Genomic DNA, 12,859 nt, shown 5'->3' on the forward strand with positions numbered 1-12,859 from the left:
CTCTCTCTCTCTCTCTCTCTCTCTATGATCGCGAATTCTAATACAGCGCCGATCGTATTGCTGCGCAGCACTTCTGGCTGCTAAAAGGGCGCCAAACAGTGAAGTCTGCCCTGAGAGGATGTCTGATTTGCAGAAGACGCAAGCTCGCACCAGAGTCAGCACCCATAGCACCAGTGCCACGAGACCGGATTTCTGAAGCGAGTCCATTTACAGTTGTCGGGGTTGACTTCTGTGGGCCACTGTATTGTCGTTCAGCACAGCACACTCACCCCAAAGCCTACATTGCCGTCTTCTCATGTGCCGTAACACGTGTTCTTCATCTCGAGCTTACACCTGACATGACAGCCACCAGCTTCATTGCCACATTTCGGTGTCTCATCTTTCGTCGGGGCATCCCTTCGACCATTTATTCGGACAACGCCCTCTCTTTTCATCACCGTGCTCGACAACTCGGAAAGCATCCCACATCCAGTTGGGCAGGTTTCTGCAGTGAACGTCGCATCGAATGCAAGTTCAGCGTCGAGCGAGCGCCTTAATTGGTGGGGAGGATGGTGGGATAGACTGGTCCGCCTCACTAAGGACACATTGAAGCGCGCTCTAGGCCGAAATTTCCTCTCTTTTGAAGAGATAACAACTGCTCTCTGTCAGGTAGAAGCGAACATCAGCAGCCGTCCTTAACACATTTGTCTGTGGACCCTGACGATCTATGCCCTCTGACGCCTTCACACTTCTTACTTGGCAAACGTGCAACGTGCTTGCCTCAAGCGTTGGACGCCACGCTACCCCAGTGAACAAGCGTCGATCTGCGACGTCGAAGCATGCATCGGCAAGCTTTAGCAGACCATCTGTGGAAGCGCTGGCACACGGAGCACTTGCTGATTCTGCGCTCGGCACACGATGCGGCACCAAAGCTGCCCCCATAACTTCAAGTTGGAGACGTCGTCCTAGTGCACGACGACGATTTGCCGCCTATCCTGTGGAAGCTGACACGGGTGACGGAACTGCTCCATGGTCGCGACAGCGTCGCTCGAGCATGGTGCCTGAAGCTGGCGTCTGGCTGCGTGATAAGGCGTCCGGTGCAAAAGGTTTACCTTCTTGAAGACGAGATTGCCACCTGGGCACCGGCGGATGCACATCGCGTCGCATATGGCTCTGCTAATCCACCCTCGACCACGCGGAATCTTTGACCATCGGCACGAAATCATACAACCATCGTCACCGGCAAGTCATCAGCTTTTACTTCACACCAATATTTCCGGGCTCGGATATTTTCTCACCCCGAGACGGCCGTTTGAGATCCCTAAGCGGCGGTCATCGCGTTAAGCCTAAAGGCCCAACCGCATGCACGCGATATTCAAGCGACAGCGACAAGCGACGCGACAGGCACACCCTGTCGCGCTGTCGTGTCGCGGCGTGGAGCAACCGCATGAACGCGACATCGCGAAAAAGAGTAGCGACGGATTTACATTGTTGTGCGAATAAGTGTTATCGTGCGCGCGTAAAGAAATCTCAATTTTATCAAAAGGTCAATGTTTTATCTAGACCTAGCTAAAATATGTTATCATCCCCAGTGAAAATCCGTCCCATGCATCCCCAGTGGAACTCCGTCCCATGCCGCCAGCGTAAGGTGCCGTGGCGCCATCTGTTGGGCAAAACCTAAAACACTTTCTCGGCTCTCGGTGGCGTCTCAGGCCTAACACCGTCAAAACAAAACAACCGATCTCAATAATAACGACAAGAGAGCTTCGATACTTAGTCTACAGCTAGCGATGAGGTGAAGCGATGACTGATTGTGCTATTTATTTTTTGCTGTCACAGCAGAGAGCAAGTTGCAAGAGCGAATTCAGATCGAAGCGGGCAAATTGATTGCTGCCATGTTGTTGTGCAATCGCTGTCCCCAGCGGATGTCGTCGCGCTGACTTCCGGGCGACAAGCGATATTTTCTGGCTGGCCAGAAACCGGCGACACGACCAGCGACAGCGACGGATAGCCCTCCGCGACAGCAAAACCTGTCGCTCGTCGCCGTCGCTTGTCGCTGTCGCTCGAAAATCGCGTGCATGCGGTTGGGCCTTAAACGCGCCACAGCGACAGCGGCACGGTGGACGGGGACGCCGCGTCGCCACCCAACGCGCACCCGACGCGCCCCGCAACGCGGCTCCCTGGCTAGGGGGCCCAAGCCGCGGGAATGGCCGCGAGTAATTCCGACCCGGCAGGCCAACTGGACTGCATGGATGCAGAATACATGGAGCATGAACGCGACATCGGGCCCTGCGACTACCGCCCCGGCCCGAGCGGGGCAGCCGACGCGTCCAATGATACACTCCCTCAGCCACCCGTGCCTCGCACTCCATGGTACCGGGTGGTCGACGCTCGCCGACGCAGGGTTGTCGCCGAGGAGTACTCGAAGACACCACCTGCCCCATTCGACTCACGCGAACGTCGACAAGGACCCGGCCGGCCCCGCCTGCCACGCCTTCCCGAAGGGGACCACTAGGTGGTTCTCCGAATAAGAGGGGGCATATCACTACAACAAGAAGCGGCCTTACCGCAGCGAGCCGCGATACAAACAGCACTCCGAGCCCCGCTGCCTCTGGAGGCGCGAATTCGAGTACGCAAAGAACAGAACATCGCCCTGGTCAGCACCCCGGACCCTGACCTGGCCGAACAGCTTTGCCACATTCAGACGCTCCTCCTCGACAGCAAGTCGTATCAAGTCTCTGCGTATGTGGCTTCCCCGGACAACTCCTGCAAAGGGGTAATCACAGGAGCCCTACCTATACCAACAGAGGATGCCCTCATGAACGCAACGGTCACCTACCCCCATGCTATCAACATTATCCAAGCTCGACCCTTCGGAAAGAACGGAGCATGCCTCTACACCTTCGAGGGAAGGCGAGTTCCCAGCTACGTATACTTTCAAGGCGTGGAATTTCGATGCAGACCTTTCCGCCCAGTCACCCAAGTGTGCCACTGCTGCCTCCGAACCGGACATCGACACGACATCTGCGCATACCCACAAGAATGGCGGTGCGGGAACTACGGCGTGCTTAACCCAGATGAACACCACGAACGTTGCTTTCCACGCTGTCTAACCTGCGGATCCGATGACCATCCCACCATCGAGTTGGGTTGCCCTGCTCGTCAGAGGGGGCTCGGGCCCTGAGTGTGAAAGAGGGGGGCCAAGACCCAAAGGGACACAATACGACTCCACCAAGGCGGGATACCAGGGTATCGGCGACAAACCAACAACCTGGCGACATTCCTAAGAATACCTCCAGCCAAGGACCTCAGAGCACCGCCCGATCCAAGGAACCGAAAACATCATACCACGAAAAGAAGACTAAACAACATTTTCAACCCCGAGTACCTCCTACCATACGTACACCTGCGACACCACTCAGCATCCACCCACCATTCGCTCCTGCGCAGTGCGGCGCGAGAAGTGAGGTCACGTGGCCAGCACTCCCGCAACGAGAACCCACCCAAGCACCTGGCTCGGCGGCAAGAGGGGGGCCCACGAGTTCATCCAGTTCGGCAACAGGAGGGAGCCTGGATCCAGACCCACAGCTTCAGCAACGGCAGGATCCTCTGGCCGACGCTAGTAAGTCGCCCGTTGAGCAGGCCTCCCCAATACCTCCCCACTCAGCACCGCCCCATGCACCGGTCCTTTTACAACAGACCTGTGCACAATATTTCCAAACCCCAGAATTCACACAAGGCCTCACGCAGCTAGTATTAAAATTTGTAAGCGACAGCCTCGAGGCTGTTAAAACACAATTGGTTAAGGATCAAGAACAGCTGCAACAAACAATGGAGACCATGTTTATTATTGCGATAGCAATTATATGGACCTTGCAGGGATATAATCCTTGCAGGGATATAACGTGGCATCCGTCACATTGCGTACTGCTATTCTTATTAATAAAACCCTCCCCTTTACAGACCGAACCCCTACGGGGGGTCCTTCAGAAGGATGAACCGAGTACACCGCTCTCGAGATGATCCCGTCCAATCCCACATCGGGAAAAGGACTGTTGGTTGTCAACATATACAGTCCCCCTAAAGATAAGGGCACAATGATACCGGAAATTCTTGCTCGAACACGACACACTCATCGAATCATAGTGGGCGACTTTAACACCCGCCATACGGCATGGGGCTATGCAAATAACACGGCGAAGGGCAACCTTCTACATAAGACTATGATGCACCACGCACTTAATTACAGATCCCTACCATACCAACGAGAGTGGGCACCAGTACGGCAAGGGACACCACGCCAGACCTCACGATTGCAAGCACACATGTGATAGTGAAAACAATCGAGGTCCTGCCGGACACATTAGGCAGTGATCACCACGTGATCCAAACAATCCTAACGCAAAATTCCCAAATTTTTCGGCCCAAAATTCAGACTCTCGTTGACTGGGATAAACTCCGCACGTACATCGCCGTGGAGGATACCACACCGCAAACCTTGGAGTCTTGGACTCAAAAGATACAACACAGCTCGACAGAGCTGGCAGAAAGATTAAGAACACCAAGAATGCCCCACAAGTAGACCCCCACCTCCTGCATCTGTGGGAGGCTCGTCAAAGCCTCTCCAAACGATGGAAACGCCAGAGACTAAACCGCAAACTTCTCCTCCGTATCGCTGCAGTCACGGAGGAGGCTTCACACTATGCCACCCAGCTTGCTCAAACAAACTGGGCCAACTTTTGCAGCAGCCTGAAAGGAACGCTGGGCACAAAACGTACCTGGAACATCCTGAGGGCTCTTCTCGATCCCACTTCCACGAAAACCCACATGAACACTACTACCCATAAGCTCATTTACTTAGAGGAGCGAAAGGGCACGGATATTATGGCGCACGCCAAAACTCTATATATTCCGCAGCCCTTACCTACACACCCGAACGCATCCCCCTTAACGCCGCCTGCTCCGGACGAAAACCTGGATGCAGATGTCACACTCCCGGAGGTGAAACAGGCCCTCGCTTATATTACCCGGGACACGGCACCAGGACCCAACCAGATAACGTACAAAGTCCTTCGAAATTTAGATGACATATCTCTGCAGGAGCTCACGGATCTCTTTAACGATCACTGGCGAAAGGGCACCCTGCCTGGCGATTGGAAACACGCCCAGATTAATCTTATTCCCAAACATGGCATATCCTTACTGCTTCAGAATTTACGGCCTCTCTCGCTAACGCGTTGGGAAGGTAAACTTTTTGAGCACGTGATAGTCCGGCGACTACAACCGCATTTAGAAGCTAAACGTTTCTTCTCCGACACTCAGTTTGGGTTTCGCCCCAACCTATCGGCGCAGGATGTACTCCTGCATATTAAAGATACCTTACTCTATCCCAAACGACGGACGACACGCACGAGAGCTATCCTAGCATTAGACATACAAAAAGCCTTTGACAGTGTAGGACACGAACACATCCTCAGGACCCTTGCCACCACAGGATGCGGCCGTAGAATCTGGCAGTATGTCAAAGTTTTTTTTTGGAAAATCGCACCGCCGAGATTAGATTAGGTCCACTCACATCCGCCGCTTTTGCCCTCCCAAATAGGGGCACACCTCAGGGAGCAGTCATATCACCACTATTATTTAACGTAGCCATGGCCCCACTTGCCAGAGCGCTCACAGATATACCTAAATTGCACCACGCGTTCTATGCTGATGATATGACCCTATGGGTGACACAAGGCTCCATTGGGGAGGCCCAAGATGTCCTCCAAACAGCTATCAACGTCATCGAACAGCATATTAGCATAATGTGACTCTTCTGCTCACCAGAAAAGTCCGAATTGCTCAAGATTAAACCCTACACGTGCGATCCAGGCATAGACCTGTTCGTACACGGTCAACCAGTGCCTAAGGTTGATAAAATCAGGATCCTGGGTCTGCACATCCAATCTAACCTAGACGCACGTTTTACACTGAACCCCCTCGATAAGCAAATAAAGCAAATCTCGGGACTGGTTAGCCGGATTACGTCACGCAATCACGGTCTGTCTGAAAAGGACACCATGCAAATGATTGAAGTTTTAGTGGTCAGTCGCCTCGCCTACCACCTCCCGTATCATCATCTCACTGAAAAACAACTGGATCAGGCTAATAGACTAATCAGGCGGGCGGTTAAGACCGCAGTGAGGCTACCGGTTCGCACTAGCACTACCCGCCTTCTGCAGACTGGTCTCTATAATACCGTCCAGGAAATCATAGAGGCACAAAGAAATAATCAACTCCTGCGCCTCTCCCAAACACCCACTGGGCGAAACCTACTCCGAACTCTGGGGTGCGGGCCAAGCGGCACGATCCCGAATGAAGAGCCGTGGTGCCCCATTCCTGTAAGACTCGCGGCTCACATGCACCTCAAACCGTTGCCACGAAACATGAATGTTGAACGCTACCCGGGCCGACTACTACGCCCGGCGTTATCAAAATCGCGAAGACGTTCTCTACGTCGACGCCGCGGTCGGTCCGCTCGAATGAACGGCCGCGGCTGCTGCCATGACGGAGGACGGACGCATTAACATCTCTGCCTCGGTTAAAACAGCGCGGACCGACGCGGCTGAGGGGGTCGCATTAGCCCTAGCAGTGGCGCATGCGGCCGTGGATTCTACCATTACAGAAATCTGCACCGATTCCCAAAGTGCATATCGTTACTTCCTTCAATGCATAGCGCCTAAGACAGTCACACATATTTTACAAAACATCCCTCCGCTTCCCCATCCGGTGGTCATCACGTGGGTGCCTGGTCATGAGTGTGTCCCCGGGAACTAGCGCGTTAATGCGCAAGTCCGAGGTCTTTCCCTCCGGACTCTGGACGACCACTCATCCAAGCCCACGGAAAACCAGGAGAGGGGATCTACACCTACCACCAGATTACCACGTATTACAGGAAAGGCAGACGAGAATTACCTGCCCCTCACCATTCCCTTACCCACCCATCAGAGTTCAATCTGGCGCCAGATCCAGACCAAGGCACTTATTTCCCCATATCTGGCACATTTATTTACCCTGGTCTCAATAATCCACAGTTTACCAGCTGGCAAGCGCCCCGGGCAGATCCTTTCCACTGTTTGTGGAGCTGCCCCAAGCCCATGGCGGTACAACGTATTCCCAACCCTTCCTTTTCCACGTGGGAGGCCGCTCTTTGGGCCACTTGCTCGGATGACCAGCTCTGGCTGGTGGACCGGGCCTGCCTAGAGATGTCGGCCAGGGGGCTCCCGGACATATAGGGGCCCAACCACATTTAAATAGATGAAATAAAGCTTTATCCATCGATCCATCCTTCTTGAAGACGACAACATCTAGCAATTTGTCGGCCGCGGGAGTGTGTTACAAATAAAGAAGAAGAAGGTGCACCAATCACGCGCAGCGGAAACGGGCGCTGCGGGCTCAGTTGCTACCAGATAACGAACGAGTAAGACCTCCGGGTCTAATCGCCGTCGTTATTTTGCTACAGCAGATACTGTTGAAGATTTCAACGCGTATTTTACTACTGTAGGTCCAGCACTAGCCGCTCAACTACCACAACTAAATAGTGAACCTCTTCCCGCTCCTAATTCAGTAGTAAATTCGTTTATTCTAGGAGAAATAGAACTCAGCGACATCGTTTCAAATATTTTAAATACACCCAACAATAAAGCATCAGGACCCGCCGGAAATTCTGTAAGGGTGCTAAAGGAAAATATTGATATCCTAGGCCCAGTTTTGTGTCGAATGTTCAATCATTCTATTACAGCAGCAAAGTATCCGAATTCTGTAAGAAAGGCCAAAGTCATTCCAAATTATAAAGAAGGTGATCCGTCTGGCCCTTCAAATTATAGGCCAATCTCTGTTTTAAGCATAATCAATACTGATTTTGAAAAAAAAATTATATCGACTTGGATGAAGATATTCCTTGATAAGTACAATGTGCTGTGCCATCAGCAACATGGCTTCAGACCTCGTTTCTCAACAGCTACTGCAGTCATCACGTTAACGCAAAAGATAACTATGGCTTTACAACTAAATAAACTAGTAGCTGTCGTCTTTTTAGATTTAAAGAAAGCATTCGACACAGTGGAGCATTGCATATTATTGGACAAACTTAAACATTGTGGGTTTCGAGGAAAAGTATTCGACTGTTTATCAATTTATATGCAAGATCGATCTCAGGTCGTGAAAATCAATAACATAACTTATTCAAAACAAAATGTTGTAACTGGAGTCCCTCAGGGCTCCGTATTAGGTCCGTTTCTTTTTTCTTTGTATATAAATGACCTGCAAGAAATTATACACTCTGCAGAAATATTGATGTACGAAGATGACACTTGTATTATAGTAACTGCGGATAATATTGCAGAACTTAATCATAAGGTAAATCTAGAGTTAAAGAAAATTTCTGACTAGTTTGTGGCTAACAAATTAACAATGAGCCCAAAGAAAACAAAATGCATTGTTTTTCAGTCACGCTTCAAAATAGTAGATACTACACCTTTAAACGTACACATAAATAACATCCCATTGGATCAGACAAGTGCTTACTACGATGAGGATGTTTGTCTAGCAACACTGGATCTAGCGTTTCAACGGTAGAACGAAACAAGTCAATGGGAGCTATGGCGAAGCGGGCGAGCAAGCGTTTCTTGTCTTCTTCCTTCACCAACGCCGCGGCCCAGTGCCTTCAGTACATTGCACATACCTTGGGTAATTTTTGATAAACACCTGCAATGGGAAGATTACACAAACAGCGTCTGCTCTAGATTCGCATCTGGTTGTTACGGCTTAACTGTATACCACGAGTACTTTGACACCTCAGTTTTACGACTTATGTATTTTGCTTTTATTGAAAGTTACTTGAGGTATTGCATCGACTCGTGGGGATGGGCGTATAAAACCATATTAAATCCGATTATTAAGCTCCAAAAACGCATAATTAGAACTATGTTTCATGCTAAGAATACAATCACACGGCCCCATCACCAATATCACATATTACCATTTGACTACTTACGTCAGCAGAGCATTTCATTGTGCGCTTATAGGGTTAGATTCAACCGCCCATTCAGCTCATTTATATTTTACTCGTCTTCGCGTTGTACAAGAAATGTAACTGCAGGTCATTTTAATCTCGCACCATGTAGCAATGTATACGGAGAGCGTATGATACAGTTCACAGGCATTAAAACCTGGAACGGACTCCCAGTAGAAATCATTAATTCCTCGAACTTCCCTAGTGCCCCGAAACAATATTTTCTTTCTTTGTTAAAGACAGAGTAAATCATGAATTTCTTGATACATCTGTACAAAGCAAGATGAATTATATTTCTTAGACTATTTTCTGCTTATTCTATGTAATTATTGTTACGCGATTGTGTTGTTTTATTATGCACTGAAATGTCATATTGCGCTCGTTTTGCTCATTGCGTACGTAATAATTTCAACAATTGGATGCTTTATCAACCAGTTCAGTACTAATCGATCTTGTTTCGCATTTTTTGTGGGGTACGTAAAAGAAATTGACATCATAGTGCACATCCTTAAATTGAGATAGGTATTCTCCTGTTTTTGAACTGTGCCCCTTACATTGTTCTTTGATACTCTGATGTATTGACTTACTTTTAGTTGACTTGTGAATTGACAATCAACAACTTTGTATATATAATTACTATAGCTCTTTTTTTATTCCTGTTCTGCTAGGATTTCCTTCATATTTTTATCGTACCTTCAACTAGCCTTCGGCTACAGGTTCGACAAGTGTTTGTTACTTGTGCATAATAATCTGGAAAATAATAAAAATAAGCATCTTCTTCATAGACAGATAGATAGATAGATAGATAGATAGATAGATAGATAGATAGATAGATAGATAGATAGATAGATAGATAGATAGATAGATAGATAGACACTGTCAAAGTGGCAAATGTTCGCCCAAGAAATGCTTCGCATTCAAAATAACATTGAGACACACGCCGTCTTGGTAAACTGCGTGGCTGGACGCCGAGCGCGGAACTTTAATAGTGTCCTTGTGTCCTCTCAAAGATCGCAGTTGAGAAACCGCGGGCACTGACAAAACTTGTTTATCTAGGATAAGCATATTTATCCACGATTAACTCGGCTTATTCATTAAACAAGATAAGCGCCTTGTCTGGTTAACTGATTATTTACGTTGAAGGTCTCAGTACGTTGATTTTAATCATTCACAGTCGGCCACAGTCAATGTGACTTCGGGGGTCCCACAAGGCTCGGTCCTGGGACAGCTCTTGTTTCTAATTTATATTAATGATGCTGTTGAGGTGATTGCTGACTGTTCCATTAAAATAAGATTATACGCTGATGATTGCGTGCTTTATATACCAGTGTATCTAACCCAACTGATCAACAGAAACTAAACGAGGCGTTTTCACTGTTCTGTGACTGGATCAGGAAATGGCAGGTGACTATTAATTTTAGGAAAACTGTATCGATGATTTTTACAAATAAGACACAACCTCTAAGCCTCCCGTATGATTATAACTGTCATATCCTGGCCAGTACTAATGAATATAAATACTTACGAGTGACCTTCACGGCTAACTTGAAATGGCACAGGCCATTGACATAATTTGCGCGAAAGCACAGCCAAAGTTGGGCTACTTAAGGCGAATTCTTATGAGCGCATCTAAAGAATGCAAGCTGACTGCCTACAAAAACTTGGTAAGATCAATACTTGAACACACGTCCACTGTCTGGTACCCTCATCATGTCTGCTATGTACATAAACTCGAATCAGTGCAAAAGAAAGCTGGTTGATTTGTTTTTCGCCGCTATGACCGCCTTTTCTCGCCTTCCTTTTATGCAGCCGAGCTATCACTACCACCACTAGCAATCAGACGTAAGCGTGAATGCATTATTCTCCTGTGGGGGGGGGGGGGCGTATTCTGTCAGAGTCCACCTAGTGGACTGTCCACTTCGGCTATCGCGAAGATGCCAGCCAGTCTCATTCGCGCTCGTGCAGCGGCAGCCAACGGTGTCAGCCGAAGTGGACTCTTACAGAATACCACTTCGGCTGTCGCCATTGGCTGCCGCTTCACAAGCGCGAAGGAGACTGGCTGGCACCTTCGCGACAGCCGAAGTGGACAGTTCACTAGGTGGACTCTTACAGAATACCACTTCGGCTGTCGCCATTGACTGCCGCTTCACAAGCGCGAAGGAGACTGGCGGGCACCTTCGCGACAGCCCAAGTGGACAGTCCACTAGGTGGACTCTTACAGAATACCACTTCAGCTGTCGCCATTGGCTGCCGCTTCACAAGCGCGAAGGAGACTAGCTGGCACCTTCGCGACAGCCGAAGTGGACAGTCCCCTAGGTGGACTCTTACAGAATACCACTTCGGCTGTCGCCATTGGCTGCCGCTTCACAAGCGCGAAGGAGACTGGCTGGCACCTTCGCGACAGCCGAAGTGGACAGTCCACTAGGTGGACTCTTACAGAATACCACTTCGGCTGTCACCATTGGCTGCCGCTTCACGAGCGCGAAGGAGACTGGCTGGCACCTTCGCGACAGCCGAAGTGGACAGTCCCCTAGGTGGACTCTTACAGAATACCACTACGGCTGTCGCCATTGGCTGCCGCTTCACAAGCGCGAAGGAGACTGGCTGGCACCTTCGCGACAGCCGAAGTGGACAGTCCTCTAGGTGGACTCTTAGAGAATACCACTTCGGCTGTCGCCATTGGCTGCCGCTTCACAAGCGCGAAGGAGACTGGCTGGCACCTTCGCAACAGCCGAAGTGGACAGTTCACTAGGTGGACTCTTACAGAATACCACTTCGGCTGTCGCCATTGGCTGCCGCTTCACAAGCGCGAAGGAGACTGGCTGGCACCTTCGCGACAGCCGAAGTGGACAGTTCACTAGGTGGACTCTTACAGAATACCACTACGGCTGTCGCCATTGGCTGCCGCTTCACAAGCGCGAAGGAGACTGGCTGGCACCTTCGCGACAGCCGAAGTGGACAGTTCACTAGGTGGACTCTTACAGAATACCACTACGGCTGTCGCCATTGGCTGCCGCTTCACAAGCGCGAAGGAGACTGGCGGGCACCTTCGCAACAGCCGAAGTGGACAGTTCACTAGGTGGACTCTTACAGAATACCACTTCGGCTGTCGCCATTGACTGCCGCTTCACAAGCGCGAAGGAGACTGGCGGGCACTTACGCGACAGCCCAAGTGGACAGTCCACTAGGTGGACTCTTACAGAATACCACTTCGGCTGTCGCCATTGGCTGCCGCTTCACAAGCGCGAAGGAGACTGGCTGGCACCTTCGCGACAGCCGAAGTGGTCAGTCCACTAGGTGGACTCTTACAGAATACCACTTCGGCTGTCACCATTGGCTGCCGCTTCACGAGCGCGAAGGAGACTGGCTGGAACCTTCGCGACAGCCGAAGTGGACAGTCCCCTAGGTGGACTCTTACAGAATTCCACTACGGCTGTCGCCATTGGCTGCCGCTTCACAAGCGCGAAGGAGACTGGCTGGCACCTTCGCGACAGCCGAAGTGGACAGTCCTCTAGGTGGACTCTTAGAGAATACCACTTCGGCTGTCGCCATTGGCTGCCGCTTCACAAGCGCGAAGGAGACTGGCTGGTACCTTCGCAACAGCCGAAGTGGACAGTTCACTAGGTGGACTCTTACAGAATACCACTTCGGCTGTCGCCATTGGCTGCCGCTTCACAAGCGCGAAGGAGACTGGCTGGCACCTTCGCGACAGCCGAAGTGGACAGTTCACTAGGTGGACTCTTACAGAATACCACTACGGCTGTCGCCATTGGCTGCCGCTTCACAAGCGCGAAGGAGACTGGCGGGCACCTTCGCAACAGCCGA

The sequence above is a fragment of the Dermacentor silvarum genome, chromosome 9, assembly GCF_013339745.2.
Source record: "Dermacentor silvarum isolate Dsil-2018 chromosome 9, BIME_Dsil_1.4, whole genome shotgun sequence".
NCBI lineage: Eukaryota > Metazoa > Arthropoda > Arachnida > Ixodida > Ixodidae > Dermacentor > Dermacentor silvarum.